The sequence below is a fragment of the Hibiscus syriacus genome, unplaced genomic scaffold (genome assembly GCF_006381635.1).
Source record: "Hibiscus syriacus cultivar Baekdansim isolate YM2019G1 unplaced genomic scaffold, ASM638163v2 tig00111877_pilon, whole genome shotgun sequence".
Classification (NCBI taxonomy): domain Eukaryota; kingdom Viridiplantae; phylum Streptophyta; class Magnoliopsida; order Malvales; family Malvaceae; genus Hibiscus; species Hibiscus syriacus.
In genome coordinates this window covers 280,983-288,977 of record NW_024063208.1, presented here as the reverse complement: position 1 = coordinate 288,977, position 7,995 = coordinate 280,983, and the positions used below count along the sequence as shown (strand labels likewise).

Genomic DNA, 7,995 nt, shown 5'->3' with positions numbered 1-7,995 from the left:
TACACAAACGCCGCTATAGACATGTACTTTTGTGGCGCTTTAATACCAAACGCCGCTATAGACTCGTACTTTAGTGGCGTTTTAATACCAAACGCCGCAATTGTCATATAACCTGAAACTCGGGCTTTTTAGAAATATTTTTTTATCTGTGGTACGACTGTAAATAATGCGAATGCTGTGGTTAACAATTGAATGAGTAGGGTTTTGCTTTACTTCTTCGAATCAAAAACGGAACTGTGAGCTAATACCTAAAGCCTGTCTTCCCACTTTACTTCCTCCAAGGTTTGAGCTTCGATTAGTAAAGTTTTTCGATTTCCTCTCTCCTTTTATTATTTTCTAATGGCTTCAGCTTGCAAGAGCTTCATCAGTAGATCATCCTCCTCCATCAAATCCGCCTTTAGAACCAACGGTCCAAAATCCCCATTCTCAAGATCTGCCGCTGCTCCCTCCTCCACCCGATCACCTCTCCCCTCCCAATCCACCTCTCCTCTTCGCCGTTTCACTTTCTCCAGGTACCTTTTTTGGTTTCCATTTTCTAGATTACAATTGGTTAAAAAGAGAGGACAATTTTTGGTTAAAAAGCCTAATTTCTGTTTAATCTTGGTTTACATAGGAAAGAAAATGTACTTTCGATTGGTTTTTTGAGAGGTGATTTGGTATATTAGGTTTTTGGCTATGTTAGTTTATCAATTCCAGGTTCAGGCTGGGTTATCAATGTCGGGTTTTGGTTTGAAGAACTATGAATGAGAGGGGAGTTTAGGGTCTGCCGGTCTGCCCTGTGCATGTATGCATTTATTCTTGAAATAAATGTATCTGATAATTTCATTTCTCTACAAGAAGTATAGAGATTCTTATTTATGTTCAGTATCTTGTTGCGTAAATGAGAAAAGATGTTTTCGAATAATTTGGACTGATAAGAGTTTATATGAATGATCAGGTTTAATTCCAGGCTCTAATTTTTGGATCTCACTGGTAACTTCAGGGGTACCGTGTGCGCGGTCGTTGGGGTGGGTTTCAGGTGGGCTTTTAAAATGATATAGTTTTCATGGAGTTTTTTGTTTCGAGATTCAGACAAAGGCGGGTTAAGTAAAGGTGGTTACATGGGAATTCATACAATGGTGGTAGTAATGGCAAACAGTTACAATGTCAGCAGTTAACACGGCAAAGTTCAATGTATAGTCTCACGTTGGATGAGGTTCAAAATCAGTTTGCTGACTTGGGAAAACCTCTGAACAGCATGAACCTGGATGAGTTTCTCAAGAGTGTATGGACTTTGGAGGGTAACCAGACTTTTGGTACGGACACTGAAGGTTTGAGCAAGAAGACGGTGATGAGGTTTGGAAAGATATTCGATAAAGTAAAATTGACGGGGAAAAAAAATCAAGAGAACGGCAGCCTACCCTTGGAGAAATGACATTGGAGGATTTTCTCATAGAGGCTGGAGTTGTTACTGAAGCATCTACTGATGAAATGTCGGTGCCTATTGCTGAGGTCGATCCAAGTATTGCACCACAGTTTGCACAACCAGTCAGTGGATGCAGTACCCACAACCCCCCCAATATCATCATCCACAACAAAGTATAATGGGGATTTATATGCCGGCCCAGCCTATGCCACAGCCATTAGCCTTAGTGACTTCTGGTGTAATGGATGTCTCTTACCCGGAGAACCAGGTGTCATTGCCTTCGCCTTTGATGGGAACATTATTAGATACTCAGACATCTGGAAGGAAAAGAGGTTCCCCTGAGGACATAGTTGAAAAAACTGTTGAAAGGAGACAGAAGAGGATGATAAGGAACAGGGAATCTGCGGCACGTTCACGAGCAAGGAAGCAGGTCGACTTTTATTTATTTTCTCTCTTAAACTTGCATGACAATCATACTTCTTTTTTTTATATTTGAAATGTCTTTATATCGTGTTCTGAATTATCGAGTGAACCTAAAAGATATTTAAACATGCTTATACTAATGAATTGGAGAACAAAGCTTCACGATTAGAAGAGGAAAACGAAAGGCTGAGAAAGCAGAAGGTTAGATCTGTCGTATCTGACTCATTTACACTCAATCCATGAACTTCAAACATTTCATTTTTTCCAACCTGTCCTTTGACAGAACTAGTATTTTTCGTGTTTGCATTTCAAATATATATTTACTTATGCCTTTACATTGATAACATGTATCCATAGTTAGTTACTTATGTCAGTTTCTCTCTAAAACTGATTCTCGTGGAGATAATGTTATAGTTTTCTCTTATGTATGTTATAGTTTTCTAGATTAATATGCCTCTAGTGGAACTTGGAATTTATATGATATTTAGTAATTGTTACAACTGACCCTAGCTGATGGGATGGGGAGGAGGAGTGGTCGAGGATATTATGAATGAAATTAAAGATTCTATCCATGCAAAATGTTATCAGTTGTGTTGGTTATCATGTTTCTATTATGATTTCAGTGGCACTTTGGTATCTGAGATCTCAACTATTTCCTGAATTATTTTATTTTCTACTTGAACTTTAACAACTCCATCGCGTTTGTCAGAAACTGATGAAATGTTTCTTTCTTGTGAACTAGTGATAACCAAGTCAACTATGAATCGATGTATAGGGGCCTGCTTCATCGCACATGTTGTAAAATTTTGTATAACACAGGTTTTTAGTTAAGACATTGAGATAGTTTGATTATTTTTTTTATTGTTTACATGATATTCAAACTAAAAATAGCTTTTGTTCATTCAATTTTCTGTTATGTGTAATCTCAATTATCTATAAAGGCATCCATGCTACACACACATTCATATTCTCCTTCATACCTTGTCCTTTCATACTTATATTATAGCATAGATGCCCTATACACTATGCTCACGTTGATATCCCTAATTCTCATTAATTCTATCAATATGTTAAGGCCAGGCGCAGGACTAGACAATGCCCCTCAAACCTTATCAGGTGAGATCCATTTGATTAGTAGGAAGACTAGCCTAGGCACACGGTTTTTTTGCAAGGAAATCACACATATTGATATTGGTTATTTGACTGATATAAAAGATTGTATGTTTTGTAGATAGACTACACTAGACCATACAATAGCCATATACACACATAGACACCATATAACCCTCACACATACATATTGCAGTTCACACAGGCTAATGCCTATTGGTTATTTGACTGATATAAAAGATTGTATGTTTTGTAGATAGACTACACTACCATACAATAGCCATATACACACATAGACACATATAACCCTCACACATACATATTGCAGTTCACACAGGCTAATGCCTTTTTGTGCATTGTGCATAAGGCAATATAAGGGTTCTAAGACATACTTTAAATTGAAGTACCTTTCCTTCACTCTGGCTGATTTTCTGAATGATAAAATCAGCCACTTATCTACACACACATATAAATGGTTAGTACCTAGAGTGCGCTATGCCTAAATTCTATGTAACACTTATATCTTATTAGAAGTGTTTTATTATAAGAACCGGTTGTCCTCCTTGGGTATGGATCATCCAGTGTGATCATGGAGGATAAGTTGACCCTCTGGTTCGAAGTAATTAAGTTGTGTTGCTTGCTTTCAAAGAGTTGAGGATAAGCTTCAGCTTTATCAATGGTGAAGACAATTGAATTCCAAAACCCATCATCACGATTTCGAACCTTGTCTGAGTTTTTAGGTGCTTCTGGCACTATCCTGGTCTCTACTATATTTATCTGTTTTCTATGTGAGTGGCTTTTTTTTTTTTTTTGCTTCTCATACTCTTAATATGGTTGTATATATATCTGCTCCTGTTTCATCATTCTTGAATTTGCACTTATCCCACTATACATGTATGTTATTATTCAGGGAAATAGAATACAAATTTTTTTATCTTCTCTTTTAACCTGAAACTCGGGCTTTTCAGAAATATTTTTCAAAAGGTGGAGGCGTCAGTTATAGTCTCTTTTCTGTTTTCATATAAAGATATAATCCTTGAAATTCTAAGTTATTTCTAAATCTCTCTTCCAGGTGGAGGCGTCGGTTATAGTCTCTTTTCCTAATTTCTGCAAGCTTAGGGGTTTTTGTTTACTAAATGTGAAAGTTCTGCGTATTTTTAAAGGTTTGGAAAATCAAATGGGAGTGAAGGTAGAACACTGATGTCACTGTTCTGGATTGTGATTCGTCGACTAGCTGAAATCGAAGAAAGAATGGTATTTTTCTTTTATTATTATGATTAATTTTGATTTGATAATCAGGGATAATTTGATTATTTACTTTGTTTAAGAATTTGAAGTTGTAATTTGTAGCTCAAAAGTCAATTCAAAGCTCTACATATCAATATGCAAATTTTTCTGTATTGGATTTGGTAAATTGGTTGCGGCAAAGAATTGATTTTTTGTGATTGAAATCTAGAAAACACAGGGTGTTAGTCTACTCTTTATCTATGAATTATTTCTAGTTTGAGTAGAATATAGTATGTTACCTTCAACATACCAACACAGCTATACTGATCATTGAAACAGTGGGCTGCCGGTGATGAACCAATATACTATATTGTATCACCAAAGGTGTTGTCATAGCGAAACCTAGGTTACTTCCGATTCTTTATATTTTTCTTTCTTCTTGAAGATTAAACTTGTCTTTCAATGAGAAAAATAGTAGAGTAGGAAAAAGATTGTGGTTTCTATAGTACTATGCTCCAAAAAGAGTATGGTGCAGGTTGTCCCGTTGATGATTGTAGATTGTAAACAACAGTTAATTTGTTGCTCCAAATCGGGACTAATTACACCATTGAAGTTGTTTCACAGCTTCTGAATACTAGAAAAAAGTGTGATACGACAGCCTTTTCTTAGGAACATACCCAACAGTGCACGCAAAGCTTGTTGATTTTCAAAAAGAACTGTAAACTTGCAGGTCCTGAATAATTAACCTTCTATTTTCCTTATGAAGTTAACTTCTTTGTTGGTACTAACACAGTTCTAGAGTTTATGCTTGTGAGTTGTTTGACTGATTTGTAATCTTTTGTATTCATCTAAGATGGTGTTATTTAATCAGTTTATTGAATGTAGGTTGTGGAGAATAATCCCAAATACTGGGAAGTTATGTCAACAACACTTGCTGTGGGTTGGCTAGATATCGTGGTATGTGTCTGACAGACTAATGTGGTTTTATAGCTTAATAAAATTATGAAAGCATGTTAGGTTCTTTTTTTTAGTGGAATTTTATGATTGGATGCAGTTTTATATTTTGATTATCATCATGAAGGTTGCCCATGCCATAGAGTTGTTGACTGCTGGGACTGACCATGCAGAAATGTGTTGTTAACTTTTTTAACGTAAGATATAATGGATTATCTCAAGACCTATTGCGACGTTTGTGGAAAAAACGCCGCTAAATCTCAACACCTATTGCGGCGTTTTTGGGAAAAACGCCGCTAAATCTCAACACCTATTGCGGCGTTTGTTGGAAAAATGCCGCCAAATATCAACACCTATTGCGGCGTTTTTTGTTACCAAACGTCGCGAACTTTAGCGACGCTATTTGCAGCGGTGTTTTTTGCGGCGTTTGTCATAGCGCCGCAGGTGGTTTTTGCGGCGCTTAAAAATGCCGCTATAGGTAAAAAAACGCCGCAAATGTACAGTTTTGCTGTAGTGTCAGTTAGCAAGGTCTAGTCTCTCAGTTTCAATGAATCCCATCTTTCCTCCTCCACCGCCAATATCACACCCCTCCACCACTGCAAATGAGATCCGCGCTGGTCTTCCATTAAAGCAGCCACTAACCTCTCTTCCGGCGGAAACCTCCGCCTCCATCACTTCAAGCTCATTCGCCATTTGGATACTGAAAACCTCGACCAGGTATTCCTCTGTTGCACCTTAGAGGTTGCAACAATGTCACCCTCATTGTAAAAGTGATCGACAGGGATACAATGCCGCTTCGATTTCCAGCTTAAGCTCCAGATTTGCTGCCTTTGGTGAAGAGAGGGAAAGAGAAAGGGGAAGAATAGAAAGGAAGAGAGGGAAAGAAATCATTTTCATTTTCAAAAATTATTTTTAAATATTAAAAAATATGTGACATTTAATGTCAAAATTAATGGTCTCTCATTGTCTTATTCAAATTGAGTTACAGAATAAAATGTTAATAATCAAATTAAAACGAATAAAAAACGTTATACACCAAATTAAAGAAAACATACATTGAGCATTTTTTTTACGTTTAAGCCTATTGAAAATTATTGTTTCGCATGTTTGTCGTGTCATACTTGTATTCCTTATTTGTATCCTTCCTTCATAATGTATTACTTATTTACACGAATTGATCCAAACTAAATTACGGAATGAAACTTTAGGTTCTAAACTAAAACAAAAAAAACGTTAAGTACCAAATTAAAAAAAATAAACACCTTTTTTACGTTTAAGCCTTTGTAATGTATTACCTATTTACACGAACTGAAGCACAATAAAATTATGGGAAAAAACGAGGGAAAAAGGGAAAGAAGAGCGTTCTTTTACAGCTGATGGAGGTGTGAAAATACTCCCAAAGATAGATCCCACATAAACAAATTGAAAAACACAAATTTTTATTTTAAAAAAAAGAGTAAAAGAACGATGAACTTGCAATTGATAGACCATGCATTTTTCATTATTAGTTTATTAATATATAATTTAATTATTAAAACGAACCAAAACTAATCATTTACATACTAACAACACAGTTTATCCTATTTTTTTAAAATGTGAAGAAATTGTTATTACTAATAAAATTATATATTAATAAACTAATAATGAAAAATGTCATGTCAAAAAATTATTAATAAATAAATTAAAGTGACTAAAATAGGAATAATTATTGTTAGCATTTGTAACATTTGCAAATAATTTTATATTTGAATGAATGTTCGCCAACAAACAGTGGGTGATAACCATCTGTTGTAATTTTATATTTTAAATTATTTTTATATTAAATAGTAATAAAAAAGCCAAAACATAAAATAATAATATTAATAAAATAATTCAAAGTGACTAAAACAACAATTCAAAAGTTCATTGAGCAAATTGAAATTTTAAAAGTACAGTGAGTGAAATAGGAGAGAGAATAAAATTCAATAAGGAATAGTGCAGTTTACCCAATTGTATATTATTTACTTTTTGTTATTTATAAGTTATATTTACAGCCAATAAACAACTTTGGTGATAAAAGAATTGTTGATATTCCTTAAAGTTTTAAGTTTGAGCATCAAGAATGTCGGGGGTGTGAGCGTTTAATGTAAAATGATTGAGAGTTATCTTTAAACATACATTATCTTGTACTTACTCAAATTAATAAAAAAAAAAGTTATATTAAGGTTTGAAATGATGTTTTAAACTATTTGTAAGCCTTCAAACATTTCAAATTTTATTATTTGATCCCTAAATAACATTTCATCCTTATAATATTGTTTATTAAAGATGTATATGATCCTTTAAAGCCTAAATTAAGATAAATGATACTTGAATCAAAGATTATAAAGCCTTTGTTGCCTCTTGTGTGATTATTTAGTCATTGTAATTTCATATTCAAACCGACTCTTCTTTACACGATCCAAGCGATTTTAATGGTTAAGACTTAAGGGATTTGTTGTTATCATTAAGTTATCGGATTCGAGCACTGCGTATGCTAGAGTACGAGAGTTTATTATTAAATAGTTGAGAATATTTTAACATAAAAACTACCGTGTATTCGCCCAAGATTAAAAAACAAATACTCTTTTCTTTCGATTGTTATTGGTTTGGGCTTGCGCTGCTTGATTCTACTTCGTATGTGCTCTTAAGCTGTGGATCAGTTTCGTAAGGTTGTTAAAGAAAGATAATAAACAGAAACAAGGTGTAACCTATGACTTAATATGATCGGCTAACTCAAAAATCCATGTTCTTGATCGTAGGTACTGCGGTTGACAAAACACTCTTTCTTTAGTTCCATGCACATTGTAATAGGTGGAATTCATATTCATTTGGCTACTAGTTACTTTTTTTTTACC

At 34.6% G+C, this 7,995-nt stretch overlaps 1 pseudogene; it reads left to right on the top strand.

The window, feature by feature from the left end:
- Positions 1 to 339: 339 nt before the first annotated feature.
- On the top strand, positions 340 to 5,306 carry LOC120172735 (annotated as a pseudogene).
- The last annotated feature ends 2,689 nt before the right edge of the window (positions 5,307 to 7,995 follow it).